Source organism: Octopus bimaculoides, chromosome 2, assembly GCF_046866305.1.
Source record: "Octopus bimaculoides isolate indiv1 chromosome 2, ASM4686630v1, whole genome shotgun sequence".
Classification (NCBI taxonomy): Eukaryota; Metazoa; Mollusca; class Cephalopoda; order Octopoda; family Octopodidae; genus Octopus; species Octopus bimaculoides.
The window spans coordinates 64,326,890-64,345,919 of record NC_142929.1 but is presented as its reverse complement, the minus strand read 5'-3'; the positions used below and the strand labels follow the sequence as shown (position 1 = coordinate 64,345,919).

General features: G+C 39.4%; 1 protein-coding gene across 4 annotated transcripts in view; it reads left to right on the top strand.

The window, feature by feature from the left end:
* The window catches only part of LOC106872621 (glutathione peroxidase), a 129,003-nt gene that overhangs the window by 10,867 nt on the left and 99,106 nt on the right, over nt 1–19,030 (top strand). The gene's annotated exons all lie outside the window — the stretch shown is intronic.

Below are 19,030 nucleotides of genomic sequence, written 5' to 3'. Positions count from 1 at the left end.
GTCTGATAATACAGACATAGACTTTCCCAAATGCATCCATAAATTAACATTGATATTTTTCACCATTCTTACAATCATCTGTGACCGAGTTGATCGTGAATTTTGTTTGTGTGAAAGGTTAGTCAAAGTTGTATTTGTTGTTAATTTTGTGTCGTAAGACACTTTTTTTTGGCTGTCTTACGGCAGTTTCGTTAACGCTGTGTCCCTTGTTTGAAGGGAGAAGCGCTGTTAAATGGAGAGAATTAGCTACGCAAACCTGTCATCGTCTGAGGAGGAGCTGGTGGGATGTCTGGACGAAATAGATAGAGAGATAGAATGGAGGAGTTTCGCAGAAGCGATGAGACGGCAGTCTGAAGATGTGTGTTTAGAGGGAATTGAAAGATTGCCATAAGCAATGAAAATGGAGGGAAACATTGTCAAGATATCCCCTCCTAGGGACACTACCGAAAGGACAGCTAAAAGAACGGTGTTGTATAGAATATACAACGTAAGCCTGCATCGGATAGAGGTGACTACGAGAGCTGCAGTGGAAAGGGCCCTGCAGCACATTTGAAAAGAGGTTGCTTACCTAGCTAGAGAGAGAAAGTTCGCAATGTTGGAGGTGCCGTTTGCATCCGAGGCTGTGGCCAGGCAGCGTGCCGTTACTCCCCTCAAGACAGAAGACATGGTTCCTTCTACTCATTTACCTAGGAAGACGTACTTCTCGGATAAGAGTAGATGAAATCCCTCCTGAGGTGGATGTTGCTTGACTGGTAGATGCCACCCTACTTGGTATGGAGGACCATATTGTGGTCGTCCAGGCAAAAAGAGTGCCGACAAGAATTGGCAAGGGCAGGGCCTGGAAATGGTGATCTAGGCCGCCCCGGATACCATCACGGTCGACGGGGACATCAGGTTGAGAGTCATGGTTGAGAGCAGGACGCGACCAGGTGTTTTAAATGTGGAGGAAAAGGCCACATGAAGGCAGAATACCCTCCACTCAGTGCAAAGGAACCAAAAGAAAAAAAGTCGCAACCCCACCTCTGGCAAAGTTATCTACAAGCGAGGAGGAGCCTGGGAAGAAAGAGCAGGAATGGGCACAAGCTAAAAGGAGGAAAACTAAAAAAAGGCCTAAGGAAAAATATGTGAACCCCCACCCTACTCCCACCCGACGATCACCCGATCCCATGCTGTCACAACCTCTCCCTGCCCCTCCTGACAGATAATAACATAAACAAACAGGAACCCAAAATTCCCCAACCTGCACCCTAAAAAAGTGTCTTGCTCTAATGGAAAACTGTGGGACAAAAACATTGGACATAGGCGTGGCAGCAGACGCAAGTAAGTTGCCGCCTAAGTTAAATCATAAATTTGCAGAAAAAGTAAAAAAGTGTAAATGAAGTCGCTCGGATGTGGGGTCGAGTGGCTTCATTCCAATTCATTATTCATTTCTTCATTTTCCCCATTCATTTGTCTTTTTTTGTCCCACTTATATGTTTGTATTTGTCCCTCTGTGTTTAGCCACTTGTGGATAATAAAGAAATCGTTGTTACAATCAACTGGACCGACTTGTTCGCGAATGTTGTCTGTGCGTCGTTAGAGAGGTTAGCGAAGGATTGTTGAATTGGAAATATATTTGTTATTAATTGTTGTCTTGGGACACTCGTTTGTGTTGCCATAAGCAGTTTTGTAAACGTTGTCCTCCTTGTTTGAAGGGGCAAGCGCATTGCTTGTATCTTCATGAAGATTTGAATTCTTCAGACGTAAGGACGTCTGAAGAAGAAGAATTACTGAGAAGTTTAGATATTGCAGATCAGAAGATGGAAAAAATAAAGGTGGAAAAAAAAATGAATTTTGCAAAAAATATGTATTTTGGAAAAAATAAAGGTGGAAAAAAAATGAATTCTGCAGTTAGGCTGGTGAAACAAAAGAAGAGATTTGTTTTAAGAAGGAGGAGTTGAAGAAGTACAGGGAAATCCTGCGAAGAGAGAGGCACGAAGTAAAAGTCACCCCTCCTAGTGAAGTTACAAAGGACACGCAAAAAAGACAATAATATATAGAACTGGACGCAAAGAGAATGGAGATAGTGACAAAACTACAAGTTGAGAAGGCATTGAGACCCATCTGGCAAGATGTCACCTATCTTGACAGAGGGAGGAAATACGCAAATGTGGATATGAGATTTGCATCCGAGAAGAAAGCCAGGCAACATTCGGTAGACTCCCTGAAAACGAACGAGCAAATATTTCTGCCTATTTACCTTGGAAGGTGTGCTTCCAGGGTGAAGGTGGAAGAGATTTCCCCGGAGGTAGATGTTACCTGGATGTAGAGGAGAAGATTGAGGTCTTCCTGGCAACGAGAACACCGCTAAAGAATTGGCAAGAGAAGAGCCTGAAGATAATGATCCAGGCTGCCCTGGAGGACCTTGAAAGAATGGTCGACACCATAATGGTGGGAGACGAGGTGGTATTCAGAGTCATAGTGGAGGGCAGGAAGTCCCGCTGCTATGAATGTGACCAGAAGAGCGACATAAGAAAAGAGTGCCCTCCACCTACCACAAGGACGCCAGAAGCACTGCAGGTCCGGAGCGAAATCGCACCTCCATCTCCTGCAATGACAAGTAGCACAGGAGAGAGTATGAAGGAGCCAGGCAAGGAAGATGGCAATGAGGCACAAATAGAAGAAGAGAAAACAGAAGAATGGAAGACGGTATGCCGGAAGAAGAGAAAACAGAAGAATGGAAGACGGTATGCCGGAAGAAAAGAAAACAGAAGAATGGAAGACGGTATGCCGGAAGAAGAGAAAACAGAAGAATGGAAGACGGTATGCCGGAAGAAAAGAAAACAGAAGAATGGAAGACGGTATGCCGGAAGAAGAGAAAACAGAAGAATGGAAGACGGTATGCCGGAAGAAAAGAAAACAGAAGAATGGAAGACGGTATGCCGGAAGAAATGAAAACAGAAGAATGGAATACGGTATGCCGGAAGAAGAGAAAGCAGAAGAATGGAAGACGGTATGCCGGAAGAAAAGAAAACAGAAGAATGGAAGACGGTATGCCGGAAGAAGAGAAAACAGAAGAATGGAAGACGGTATGCCGGAAGAAGAGAAAACAGAAGAATGGAAGACGGTATGCCGGAAGAAGAGAAAACAGAAGAATGGAAGACGGTATGCCGGAAGAAAAGAAAACAGAAGAATGGAAGACGGTATGCCGGAAGAAAAGAAAACAGATAAGAACTTAGGGTATTGATGTTAATCCCAATCCTACCAACCTCACACAGCCCCCCACCCCACTGCAAACACCAACCCTCACCCTACTCCACCAGACACTGATACTATAGCTACAAACACACAAGAGACCCAAATTTCCCAACTCTAATCCTGTGAAAAAAGTTGCATTGTTTTTAACAATGAGTCACTCGATGAGTTGAGCGAGGAAATTAATCAATCTGGACGAGTTGATAAAAGTCGATATTGAAGGGTGTGAGGGAGTGCTCTCGCAAGTTAAATGAGTATTAATGGACAGAAAGAACTTGCAAAGATCAAGTAAGGATTACGGGAGAAATGTCATTATCCAACGAAAGGAAATTGGTACCAAGGGAGTGCAGTCAGTGGTAAGCTCATGAACTTTTAAAATATTTAACATGGACATATTATGTCTTTGATTGTTTTAAAAACAGTTTCGAAGTGGATTGTGGGGCTCGAGTGGTCTTCATTTCATCCATTCATTTTTTATACCATCCTTCCCGTTCGTTTTATTTTTTCCCCACTTTTGTGTTTTTGTCCATTTTTGTACTGTCTCCATAAAGAAATCGTTGTTACAATCATCTGAAATGGAAATGTCAAAGCGCGATATTCAAGTAATTTTGCTATTCAACTTCAAAAAAGGACGTAAAGCAGCTGAGACTGCTCACGATGTCAACGAAATGTTTGGTGAGGAAATGACCAGTGAGTGGTCAGCTCGAAAATGGTTTAAATGAAATGACAATATCACATAATTCAGCGTATATATAAAATAATTAAATAAATGAATATTCTATTTTATTTTCGTACGACCATCATTACCTGGCGTCCGTTCTGGCACAGTTCGTCTTGGGTCTTGGCTTCCTCAGGTGGATCATTGAAATTTATCACAACATCTACTCGGCATTTCGGGTGAACCGCTTTTTATGTAAGCCGTTCAGCATCAAACGCTCGGCTCGTCAATGATGTCCGCTCTCCCCGTTCTTGTATGTAATGGCTTTTGAGCGATTGCTGCGAAAATTGAGCGACATCCCGAGACAGCCAGGTGGTGGAGAGTCGGTTTCGGCGTACGCGGACGACATCACCATCATCGTAACCGAAATGGATCACCTACAGAGGGTAGGCAAGGCAATTGTGGAATACGAGACGGTGGCAGGAGCAAAGTTTAATCGTGAAAAGTCAGTCGGCTGGCAGCTCGGCACCTGGAGAGGCAAGTCGATGCCTCCTGACAGCGTCGTTGGACGTTGGACTGAGGGTTCGATTAAGTTGCTAGGAGTCTAGCTTGGACCAGGCCTCCAAATAGAGAAGAACTGGGCCGAGGTGGCGAGCAGGGTGGTCCACATAGCCAAGACCTGATCTTAGCGGTGGCTATCCCTGAAAGGGGGAGCAGAGGTGTTCATCGCATCGGTCATCACCTACCGCCCAACCGTCGTTCCCTGCCCTGATTCGTGGGTGAGCAAGCTGGAAAGACAGCTCTTCCGCTTCTTTTGGAAGGGCTCGAATCCGCTTGTGAGACGCTCTATTTGCTGCCAACAACCGTTAAAGGATGCGCTAGAGATGCCTTGGCTGACGATGCGCAGGCACGCGCTGAGGTTGAGGCATCTGTGGTTTCATCTGGATGATGATCGGGTGTGGTCTCCGCTGGCGAAACATGTTTCGCAAGTTCACTTGTTTCGGTGGACTAGATACCTGGTTCTATCGTAGACCGAAGTTGGGTACATGGTTTACGGAGTGTCGTAAGGCTCTCCGGATATTTTATCTCTCGGGCAACGCCTGCGGTAGTGGTTCTACCACATTCTTCTATAGAGGCTTTGTAGAGGCGAAATGTGACGATACCTTGAAGGAAGCCCTAGGTCTCGATGATAATCCGCTGGCCAGTCTGTTCCATCGTACATTCGGGCCGAAGACGCTGGATAACTTCCAGAATTGTTTGGCATGGCAATGTTACCGAGGAGCCTTACCTGTCCGGGACAAGCTCGCAACGCATGGTGGCCCTGGCCCACCGACCTGTTCAAGATGTGGGCGGGACAGGGAAACCGTCCCGCACGCTATTGTTCAGTGTTCGGAGGTGTCAGATGTGTGGGTTTATGCCGAACGACTGTTGTCAAGAACAGGAAGAGTACAGCTCTCAACTGAGTCAATAGTAAAAATTGATCCACCGGATTTCCTATCAAAAAAAGGTAAGAATTGCTTTCTCGTCGTAGTAGCAATTGCGAGAGAGGTGATTTGGAAGACACGAATGAAAGGGTTAATAACAGGCATTTTTATCCCTGGCCCTGGCTTGGTGAATTTCTGCACCTTCTACCTAAGGAGGGAAATAGAGTTAGAGAAAAAATGCCTGTCCGCGAAAATGTTCCAAGATCGATGGAAGAATGTCGCACGGATGAATCGCTTGAATACAATGCAGGACGAACCTAAAGCATCAGTAGTGAGGCGGGGCTCGTGAGGTCCGAGCATATCCCGCCTCCCCACTCCATTCTGTAATGTTGTCTTGTATATGTTATCATTCGAACTGTTCATAGTTATGTAAATATTTTAAATTCATCTTTTTGTAAATTCATACGTGAAATCTTACCCCATATCAGATTGTACTATCCCCTCTTTGTTGTCCCCTTGTGGGAAATAAAAAGAATATAGTACTTGGGAAGGCAGTGAGCTGGCAGAAACGTTAGCACACAGGGCGAATGCTTAGTTGCATTTCGTCTGTCTTTACGTTCTGAGTTCAAATTCCGCCGAGGTCGACTGTGCCTTTCATCCTTTCGGGGTCGATTAAATAAGTACCAGTTACGCACTGGGGTCGATATAATCGACTTAACCCCCTTTGTCTGTCCTTGTTTGCCCCTCTATGTTTAGCCTCCTGTGGACAAGAAATAAATAAGTATCGTAGTGGTGGTGGTGGGGTTACCTTAATCGACTAACACGCTCACTTCAGAATTATTGGTTTTGTGCCTAAATTAAACGGTTTAAAGGTGGCGAGCTGGGAATATCGTTAGAACATCGGAAGAATACCTTGTTAATTACTTTCTGAGTTGGAACCTCGTCGAGTTCCACTGTAACTTACATAATTTCGGAGTTGATAAAAATACTGAGGTCGATGCAATCGATTACCCCCTCCCCCCACTAAAAATTGATGACCTTGTACCAAACTTTGAAAAAAATTATTATTGCTTAACATCGAATCCTGTATTTTTCTACTCCTCTCGTTTACAAATATATTTGTTTGTATCTATTCAGAGGCCTTTTATCGTACATTTGCATTTACATCTGTGGAGGCGCAATGGCCCAGTGGTTAGGGCAGCAGACTCGCGGTCATAGGATCGCGGTTTCGATTCCCAGACCGGGCGTTGTGAGTGTTTATCGAGTGAAAACACCTAAAGCTCCACGAGGCTCCGGCAGGGGATGGTGGCGAACCCTGCTGTACTCTTTCAACACAACTTTCTCTCACTCTTACTTCCTGTTTCTGTTGTGTCTGTAATTCAAAGGGCCAGCCATGTCACACTGTGTCACGCTGAATATCCCTCGAGAACTACGTTAAGGGTACACGTGTCTGTGGAGTGCTCAGCCACTTGCACGTTAATTTCACGAGCAGGCTGTTCCGTTGATCGGATCAACTGGAACCCTCGATGTGGTAAGCGACGGAGTGCCAACAACAACAGCATTTACATCGTGTTGAGGAAGTTTTCCTGAACAAGGAGGATGGGTTGTTTCAATTTACATTTAATTTCAAAAAGTTTTTACAATTTATTTTGAAATTAGTATTTTCCATCATGGCCTCGTGTGACGAAGAGAATGATGTGAGAAGTTGAACTGAGAGAGTTAGAGGAAATTGAAACTGAGAATCCATATTAACGGAAGACACCTTTCATCTTCTAGTTCATAGCTCATAAAAGGCAGACATAATCATTAGTAACGCAAAACACATCACCACTAAAATTACTAGTACAATGGTAATAGCAGCAGCAAAAGGCAAAACAAAATCAATTCAGCAACAGTGACAGCATCATCAACAATAACAAGATTTACAACACAAATACTATCATAACAACAGTAAAAGCAACAATACATCGATTTCAATCACAGATAGTATTGACTCCGGAACTAGCAGAATAAACCTAACTGCACCCAACACGAGCAACACGAGAGAGTTACCACTATCACAGCTACTGTATCCACCAATACCAATAACAGTTACAAAGCGGCTTCAACAACCGTCTCACCAAGAGCTCTACTAAGAATAACTGAATAGGTCTCTATAGAAGAGAAACAGACATATGAAGCTGCGAGAACGCTGATGTGAAGCTGCATTAGAGGCAAAGATTGGCGAATTAAAACAGGTACCGCACCCAGCTAGAGAGGAATTTGACAAGAATATTTAGTCTTTGTCACTCCTGTCTTGGGACAGACGAGGAAAGAGTCCCCTTAAATGCTCATGCAATTATATATTCCACTGTGAAGTGCACAAGTGAAGAATTTAGTCTTATTTCAGCATACATGAAGCAGAAAAGTGAAAAGGTTGATTGTATCGCTTAAATTGAACATATGGTGGGTGACGGGATGGATTTTCGCGAGGGTGAAGATACAATCTACATACTTAATATTTTGGACAAGGAAACGGAAAGGCGTGTAATTTTCATTCATCGTGATACAATACTGACCAAAATACTATAGATGTATTCTAGTGTACAGTATAGATAAGTTTTGTCACCTATGTGGTAAAATTAATAGACATGTAGTTGCCTAGGTTTTGAACAAAAATAAATGATGTAAAAGGATGATATAGAGAGATTGAAGGTAAATCAGTCACAGATGGTGTCACTAGTGTTGGATCTGTATGATGAAAGAAGTGTGTTCAATGTTCATAATAATATCAATTCAGAGGAGGTTGTAAGAATCAGGTCAGGTTAGGTAGGAGATAATTAAGAATGTAAGGCAAAGGAAAGGATTGATAGAAGGACAGATTAACGCAGATGCGAATATGCATGCACATGAGAAAGGAATTAGGCGAAGAGAAGAAATAGCGACAGCTTTTGAAGGACGAGTTAGGAAGTAAATGCTGTAAAAAATATAAAACTTAAGGATCAAAATTTTATAAGATTGTCCAGAAATGTAAAGATAAATATGTTCAGAGAGGTGGAGGGTGGTAATGGAAAATGTTTAGTAGGCAATGATAAATGGTTGAGAAGGGAAAATAAAGTTCAAAACATTAATAGAATCCAGAATAATAAGAGATGTCACAAATAGTATGAAGAATCATAAGCGTAGTGTATGCACATTAATGTACAAGATCTTCTTTGCCATATAGTCATACTAAAAAAGAAATAATTGTATGTTTGTCTAGAATTTTTAAAGATAAAATTTATTATAAAAACAATCTCACCAATAGATAAATGTAAAAAGAAATAAACAAAAGAAAATGTGAGAAATTGAAATCTCGGAAGTGAATTAAAATTGAATATGATTTCATTGTATTTTAGATAGACATCGTATGAAAACAATTTTCTTAATTCTATTGATAAAATATTCTATATTGCATACATTCTGAAGCGTTTACATAAGAATTCCATTCAGTTAATTGGAAACTGCTAGCTAATAATGTTGCTGTATGATTGTCATATACCTTTTATTGCAACGAGTAACAAAGTATATATATATATATATATATATATATATATATATACACTTGTTGTTGTTGGCACTCCGTCGCTTACGACATCGAGGGTTCCAGTTGATCCGATCAACGGAACAGCCTGCTCGTGAAACTAGCGTGCAAGTGGCTGAGCATTCCACAGACACGTGTACTCTTAACGTAGTTCTCGGGAATATTCAGCGTGACACAGTGTGACAAGGCTGGCCCTTTGAAATACAGGTACTACAGAAACAGGAAGAAAGAGTTCGCCACCATCCCTTGCCGGAGCCTCGTGGGGCTTTAGGTATTTTCGCTCAATAAACACTCACAACGCCCGGTCTGGGAATCGAAACCGCAATCCTATGACCGCGAGTCCGCTGCCCTAACCACTGGGCCATTGCACCTCCACATATATACACTACACACACACACACACAAACACACATACACACACACACACACACACACACACACACACACACACACACACACACACACACATACACACACAAGTAAAAGAGATGACAAGAAAAACAATGGCTATGTTATGAGCTTCATTAGTTTATGACCGTTTCTGCCATTAGATACAGTAGACCCAGTTGAGTGCCTCAATATCGTCCTATAGCTTCATCAGAACCTCAAATATGAAGTGCAATTTATTTGGGTAAACAGAATTACAATTTCGCAATATTCAGGGAAAGCATTACAACTGAGTAAGTCATTACTGATGTATATAAAAAAAGTGCATGTCCAAGATTTAATAGATTTACTAGTAGAAAGAATAGAAAAAATATAAATATATATACATGCGCACACACTCGTAAAAAACGCACGCAGACACAGCCTCACACAGCGCAGAAATACACACACACACACACACATATACACACACACACACACACACACACACACACACACACACACATATATATATATATACATATATATATATATATATATATCAGTTCGTTCGTATGCCCACACGTCGTCCCGTTTTCGTCTTTGTCGCTCATCTGTTTATTTCTTGTCTCTGTGTTGCTTTTCTGTCTTGTTTGGTCTCTTTTTGGTTCGTCATTTACCGGCGGCGTTTCGCCCTCAGCGTCACAAGAGAGGATTCAATATAATCGTTAAGGCGCGATATTATGTCTGACTCTCTACCAATAATTGATGACGATTTGGTGACATGCATCTGTTTCCTGTTTGTTTGTGCATTTATGTTTTTAGGTTTTATATATATATATATATATATATATATATATATATATATATATATATATATACATATATACATACATACATGTGTATGCATATATATGTGTACACACACACACACACACACACACACAGACACACACACACACACACACACACATATTATCAACCCCAAATACTGTTAGAACGAAAATTTATTCTTTCTCAAATATTTGAATTTTGTTCCTCAATATTTATTGCAGAAAAATTACGTTTCAATGTCCATTAATGATGCAAGATTTCCTTTGTCTTCTGAATGAAATGTTGGCAATGTAGAAGCTAGAAAGGGCTACGGGAATAATATAGTAATTTATAACATGGTCATTATCTGATATAAAACGGTTATCTCCTGGTTTCTATCATAGTTCATTTCTCGTGTATTCTATCTTTTACTGGATTTCTTATTTCTGTCTTACTCTTATAATGTTTCTATAATTGATCTTCTAGCTCTGTATAGAATTCTCTGTGAGGTGGCAGTTTTATTAAATAATGTTTTGGAAATTAGTTGCGGTTCGTGGGTTTTTATAGAGCGACGTATCTGTTAGATCTGTATAGGTTATTTTTTTCTAATATTGTTTTGCAGCTTGGTCTAGAAAATATTCGACTGTCAGTTACTTACTGATGTTTGTTTTACTCTTAAGGTTTCGTTATTTTAATATTTATAGTGGATGCAATTTTAACGATTGTTATGCAAAGGTATTTGCCTGCGCATATATATATATATATATATATATATATATATATATATATATATATATATATATATATATGCCGGTGTTAAAACGGGGGTAGCTGATGAAGTAGAATGTTCTCTATGTGGCTTGTGTGTTTTCTCGTTTACGTTTTGTTTGCAATGTCCTGTACCCAGATATGCACCTATACATACAGGTGGATGTCGGTACGCACATACCTGTACGTATATATGCATATACTCATTTACTATTTGTTTATATATATATATATATATATATATATATATATATATATATATATATATATATATAAATTCAATAATAGGATGAATTCTTTTACAAGAATTTATCAAGTAGCTAGCGTGAAAAAAACCTCATAAGGGAAAAAATCCATCATTTATTCCCGAAATATATATTTATTTATATAAGGGCATTACTATACAATAATGCCTCACGCTATGAGGGACTCTAAGGTCAGACTACCATAAAAAACTCATAGCGTGAGGCATTATTGTATAGTAATGTCCTTATATAAATATATATATATATTGATAGAAATGGTAAGAAATTACTGTGTGATTCACCGTTATACATACACATACGCGCCCGCATACCCGTGTACATGCGCCTAAATTTATATACTCATCCACCCTCACTTGAAACACACACATGCTCACCTACACATTCGTCAAAAAATAGATACATACCCGCATACACGCTCGCACACACACACGCGTGCATAAAAAGGGTTCATACACACGTCGTGTGTGTGTGTGTGTGTGTGTGTGTGCGAGCGTGTATGTAGTATGTATATATATTTTTTTGGCGAACGTGTGGGTGAGCATGTGTGTGTTTCAAGTGAGGGTGGATGAGTATATAAATATAGACGCATGTACGTGGGTGTGCGGGTGCGCATGTGTATGTATGGACATGCGCGCTTACGCGATTACTATGAACATTTTTACTTTCTCCCCTTACTTAGCAGTCATTCTAATAGCTCTTTTTTCTTAATAACGATCAATTACACAGTAATTTTCCTTTATTTGAACGTTCATTTTCATAGCATTTTTTTTCGATGGCCCGATAACTGAAGAGATGCCGGCGTGGGTTTCCGGCCCGACATCCGAAACTTGGAGTTTTATCATGGCTACCGAATAATTGTCACATATTACATTTGTATATATATATATATATATATATATATATATATATATATATATGTGTGTGTGTGTGTGTGTGTGTGTGTGTGTGTGTGTGTGTGTGTGTGTGTGTGTGTGTGTGTGTATGTATATATGTATGTATGGTGGTAGAATACGTGCGTACATATAAACATTTGCTAGCGTTTGTCATACAAACTGAGATACTATATGTATTGTATATACTTATTTGTAAGTTTGTATCTGAGAATGCAATTGTGATGTAGTGTAAATTTAAGCAATGTGGAAATCGAAACTAGAGGAGGGCTGAATTATTTAAAAATCTTTTCTTCTCTATCAGTCACCATGAATATACTGGCAATGATGCCGTTATGTTTTGGAATAAGTTTGTCTCCAAACAAGAAGATAATCTCTACTATGTCTATATTGTTTACTTTAGACAGAATTTGAACTCATTACTGCAAGTTACTGGACATTCAATATATTGGGTAAAAATGTCATAAGACCAGCAATTTTAAGGGAGCGGGTCAGTCAATTACATAGTGTCCAGTGATCAACTGGTATTTATTTAATCGACCCCGAAAGGAGGAAAAGCAAAGCTGATTTCAGTACATAAAGATGGGTGAAATGCGGCTAAGTGTTTTGTCCGGCATGCTAACGATTCTACCAGCTCACCGCCTTAATGATAATAATAATCCTTTCTTATTATAGGCATAAGGCCTGAAATTTGTGGGGCGGGGACTAGCCGATTATATCGACTCCAGTGTTTCACTGGTACTTAATTTATCAATCTCGAAAGGATGAGAGGCAAAGTCGACCTCGGCAGAATTTGAACTCAGAACGTAGCGTCGGACAAAATACCGACCGCTAAGCATTTCGTCCAGCGTGCTAACGATTTTGCCAGCTCGCCGCTTTCTTAATGATAATAATAATAATAATAATAATGATAATAATGAAATGGAAATGTTTCCTCACTAACCCCTAAGGCTGAAGAAAAACTCAAGGACAATATAAGATACAAAGTGAACTTACTATTTTTAAACATAAAAGTCAAACAACGACAAAGAAACTATAAATTCAAACAAGAAATAATCCTCCAAAATGCGGAAACATCCGACGAAGCCTCATGAAACCTCCATTAATCTTCAAGCACATACTCAGAAAAAACCCGTCCACTCGGACCATCTTTGCCACCCTCAGCCACTTTCCAACAAACTTGCTGTGAGGCATCACTTCCCTTTCCTACCTCACTTTTCTTTTCAAGTGAAGCTTGAGAAATTTGATGCGGGATTGGCCACTCAGGGAGGTGTCTATCTTCTGCCCTTTTAGGCTTGTTCATCACACAACTCGTATCACGATATACATCTTAGTATCCAGATGTGTGGTTTCTTGGCTTGTTTACATCCTTTCCTCTATTAAGAATGGTGGACAATGTCTATTTTATGTATCTCTCAACTTCTTGAACGCGTGAATTTAGTCCCGACAAAATTGTGACTATACTTTTTGTTAAATTAAAATGAATATATGATATAGTGTGCTTGTATGATACAAAGTAAAGAGTAGATATTGCTTTGAGGTTGTCCATTTTTATGTCTGCATCAATTCTGTTGTTGGTAGATTCTCTGTATTGCATTCTGTTGTGAATTGAATAATGTTATACGTTCCGTTAAGCAGGAAATTAAATTCGTTTTATATCTCCATGCCTCCATTTCAAAGAATACAGCAATCGCCCAAAAGTCGTCTTCAGTTAACTTCTATATATTTTATAAGAAAGATTGTTCTGTATTTTTTTTCGGGTTTCATTTACCATTGCAATTCAGGATTTCTCTCGATAATAGCTAGCATCATGCACGAGATATTTGTTTTGTATATTAAATCACAACCCTTCACTTATTCAGAATGTTTCTACATATTTAGATAACACACACATATGCATGTATGTATATATATACCGACAAACATATATGCACCACCCCGCGCACACATGTAAATATGAGGCACGTAAATATAAGGCGAGCTGGCAGAAACCTTTGCAAGTTAGGGAAAATGTTTAGCGTAACTTCGCTCTGAGTTCAAATTCTGCCGAGGTCGACTTTGCTTGTCCTCTTTTCGGGGTCGATAGAATAAGTACAGTTGAGTACTTGGGTCGATGCAATCAACTTACCACCGAACTGGCTGGGCTTGTACCAAAATTTAAAACCTATATATATACAAACATACACACACACACACCTACAAAATTATCCAAATCTACATATATCTGGGAGTAGAATTTTTCCCTTCAAATGTTGTATTCAATTTGTTACGCATTTGTACATTTTTCGATAGTAACCTTTTTGCATAAATAAATGCTTTCCCAAATAAAGTTGCACTTCTTTTGGGACGGTCTCGAGGAAGCTATAAGGTGAGGCACAAGTACTTACCTCTAAGTGCATTGCACCTAATAGCTGTGCGTTAATGAAGCTCATTACGTAATTACTAGTTCTTTTGTCATAATTATATATATATATATATATATATATATATATATATATAGGGTGAAGTATATTTGCCACTTAAATGTGGCTGACCCCTAAGTGGCAAATATACTTCACCTTGTCGTGCAGTTACTGTTAATACCTCGTTCAGAGATTTAACATATATATATATATATATATATATATATATATATATATATATATATATGTACATATATGGTGACCCAAAAGTAGGTTTACATTTAATCAACTATCTCTTTCGCATTCATATATATATTAAGAGTTTAGATCTTAACTATAAAAACATATGAAACCATTACTCTATGCTAATTTAGTTAATGTTGTCAAGCTCCCTTTCCAGTTTGTAAGATAGAAATGTTAATGTAATAAAATGTTTTAAAAGCAATTTAAAGTGCCCACGTGATAACTGTAAACCTACTTTAGGGCCACCCTGTATACATAATCACGCGACTGACTAGACAATTAGATGATGCTAGACATTGCTGATCTCAATGCGCCTTGCATCACTTTAGACATTCATGCGTCTCCTTTGGCTAGTTACGCAGGCCAATATTCTACCTCCCCACTCTTGATCGAAAAGGGAATTGGAGTGACGTAATATGAAGTGTTTCTCTCAAGAACACAACGTACCACCCGGCCTGCGAATCGAATCCACGATCTTGCAACCCTGAGTGCAACAGCCTGAGCACTCGGCCACGCACCATCAATATATATATTGGCGACCACTAAGTTATGGGGACGTAAACTCGCCAGCATCAGTTGTCAAGCGATAGTGGGAGGACAAACACAGATACAAAGACACACACACAAACTTCTTTCAGTTTTCGTCTACCAAATCCACCCATAAGGTATTTTGTGTGCCCGAGGCTATAGTAGAAGACACTTGCCCAAGGTGTCACGTAGTGAGACTGAACTCGGAACCATGTGGTGGGAAGCAAGCTTTTACCACACAACCACGCCTATCTATCTATCTATCTATCTATCTATCTATCTATCTATCTATCTATCTATCTATCTATCTATCTATCTATCTACTTGAGAGTCAAAAATTACCTGCACTTTCGCCATAACATATCTTTTTTATTGTCACACTGCCTTCTACACACGCGTGCTTATAGTTAGTACTATTGTGGTTACGTGATCGAAGTTTGAGCCTGATCGCGCCATTTTTCTTTCTGACTTTACAGTGTAAGCATGGCTGCTCTACTAGCAATGTGTACTAAAGAAAAACAAAGAGCAGTGTTCCGATTTCTCTGTCTGGAAGGTGTTTCAGGTGCCAGAGAAGGTGTGTACGATCAACAGTGCAAGATATCGCGCTTTACTGGGTAACAAACTGAAGCCAGTAATTCGCACCGAACACTGACACCTATTGTCGAAGAAAGTTTTGTTATTGCCTAACAATGCACGACCACACAGCAGTCCAGACCTTTGAAACCATTAACCAATCGGATCACTGCTCTTTGCACTTCTTTGATGCATATTGCTAGTGGAATGGCCCTGCTTACAAAGCAAAGCCAGAAAGAAAAATAATACCACGATAACTATACGCACGCAAGCGCAGAAGGCAGTGTGAAAAGAATAAAGATATGTTATGGCGAAAGTGAGGGTAATTTTTGATTTGCCCTCGTATATATATATATATATATATATATATATATATATATATATATATATATATATATATATATATATAAATAAACAATTGCAGCGTGGAAGGTGTTTAGAAGCCATTTAAAATAACACACAAAAACCGTTAGATTCATTTCAACATTTAAATTTAATTTGTCAAAATATTTTCGTCGCTTTGAGACCGCGACCCGTTCACTGACAAAATTCTGTGCTGCAAAAATATTTTCGTTCCAGCTGCAATTGTTTTCGTTCCAGCACACGATCTCAGATCAGGTCACTTGCTATGCAAGTACATCTCCGTAATATATATATATATACTCTTTACTCTTTTACTCTTTTACTTGTTTCAGTCATTTGACTGTGGCCATGCTGGAGAACCGCCTTTAGTCGCGCAAATCGACCCCAGGACTTATTCTTTGGAAGCCTAGTACTGATCCTATCGATCTCTTTGCCGAACCGCTAAGTTACGGGGACGTAAACACACCAGTATCGGTTGTCGAGTGATGTTGAGGGGACAAACACAGACACACAAACACATACACACACATACATATATATATATATATACATATATACGACGGGCTTTCATTTTCCGTCTACCAAATCCACTCACAAGGCTTTGGTCGGCCTAAAGTGCCACGCAGTGGGACTGAACCCAGAACCATGTGGTTGGTAGGCAAGCTACTTACCACTTTACATAGTATTAAGATAAATATGCAAATTTATCTTAAATGCAGACGATTTTTCCTAGTAAATATACATTCAAAATACTTTCAACTATAGACACGTTTGTGCAAATAACTCTTCATTTTTTCAAAGTAGTCACGGATATATTTGTTACTGTTTCCTAAATATTGGTTACTTACTTTCCTGGCGACAGAGAGAGTGCTAATGTATTTATACAAATTCTCGTAAGTCTATCTTACATCTCTATTTGCCATAACGTATTTATTGCTTCCACTAATTAATTAATTAATTCACGTCGCCAACACTTGTAATTTTATGTAAATTAAGATTGACTAATTGAATTTTATTCAAATTTATGTATGTCTTAATGTTACCGAAACATTCAGTGTTTGATGAATAATGCACAACCATAATTATGCGTATATCTTAACATGTTAAATATACGGAAAATACCAATATCAATATACCAATATCAATATTGAAATACACATAAATCTTTTGGTCCTAATAAGGGGCAAGCATAGCTCTGTGATTAAGAAGCTCCCTATGCACCCTTATGGTTTCGAATTCCCACACTGTGCGGCACCATGGGCATGTGTCTTCTATAATCTCGGGCCAACCAAAGCCTTGAGAGAGAATTTGCTAGACGGAAATTGTGAAATCTCGTCGCATGTCTGTCTGTCTGTCTGTCTGTCTGTCTGTCTGTCTGTCTGTCTGTCTGTATGTATGTATGCATGTATGTATGTATGTATGTATGTATGTATGTATGTATGTATATGTGTGTGTATTTGATGTGCGTGTGAATATGTGTGTATGTGTGTGAATGTGTGTGTGTGTCACACAGCTGGTTTTGGTTTGTTAACGTCCCTGTAACATAGAGATTCGGCAAAAGTGATCGTTAGAGTAAGTACCGGATTAAAAAAAAAAACCTATAAGTACATGGTTGATTTGTGTGCAGCCCAATGACTGATATAAGTAAACGACAAATGATACCTAAGTGCTTCAGATAAACTGTTATCTTAGTCAAATGGCAAAATGGATTTGGATTGAACAGTGATATATACTATCCAATCCTCCTTATACTACTACTTCTCAATTCACCGTCTTTCCATGCGTGTATCTTCATCGTCATTATTTCCGACAAGTAAACATTAAATCGACAATTAACGACGGAAACATGAAAAAGTATCGAGTGTATTGATTATAGTGTTTGATTGTGAAAACAATAAAATACTATGTTAATCGAACGATGGCTTTAAGCAATGAATGGAAAATATAGAGATAACAGAGTTGTTCCAGTTATCACCTGGAATAATCAATTTATAATCGATTATATCTAGTACGTACATTGAATTACAAAACTTCTACTTTCGGTATGGTGTAAGGCCAGATGTTGATTCAATTTTATTACATGGTTATAGGCATTTCTGTTCATTCCTTCTCCCTAAATCACCAATGAAAGCGGCAAATATATCATACATTGTCACTTCTAGTCTCCTGAATATCTAATGAGTTGCTTTGTACGACAGAAATATTTTGCATTAGATGCTGATGTTTAACACCAGGTTGTTGTTGGCACTCTGTCGCTTACGACGTCGAGGGTTCCAGTTGATCCGATCAACGGAACAGCCTGCTCGTGAAATTAACGTGCAAGTGGATGAGCACTCCACAGATACGTGTACCCTTAACGTAGTTCTCGGGGATATTCAGCGTGACACAAAGTGTGACAAGGCTGACCCTTTGAATTACAGGCACAACAGAAACAGGAAGTAAGAGGGAGAGAAAGCTGTGGTGGACGAGTACAGCAGGGTTCGTCACCATCCCCTGCCGGAGCCTCGTGGAGCTTTAGGTGTTTTCGCTCAATAAACACTCACAACGCCTGGTCTGGGAATCGAAACCGCGATCCTATGACCACGAGTCCGCTGCCCTAACCACTGGGTCATTGCGCCCCCACAACACCAGGTTAAATCTAGTCGAAAAGCTAGCCTATCATCAAAGACACTTAGAACTCGATCAATCTAGCTTCTATTAAGGTATTATATATCTAGGAGTACATTAAACTATGTGAGCCGTTTGAAAACATTGTGGAGAGTAATTTGAAGAAGATTTAACTGCTATCTCTAGTAGGTCGAACGAATGTGCTCCTCGTTTTCTATAGATGAATTTTTGTATCCGTTATTAAGTATGTATCAGTTATAAAGTTGATGATCGCCATTCAACTCAGATTCAATTCTGACCATGTAGACAAACAGTAAAAAAAAAAAAAAACTC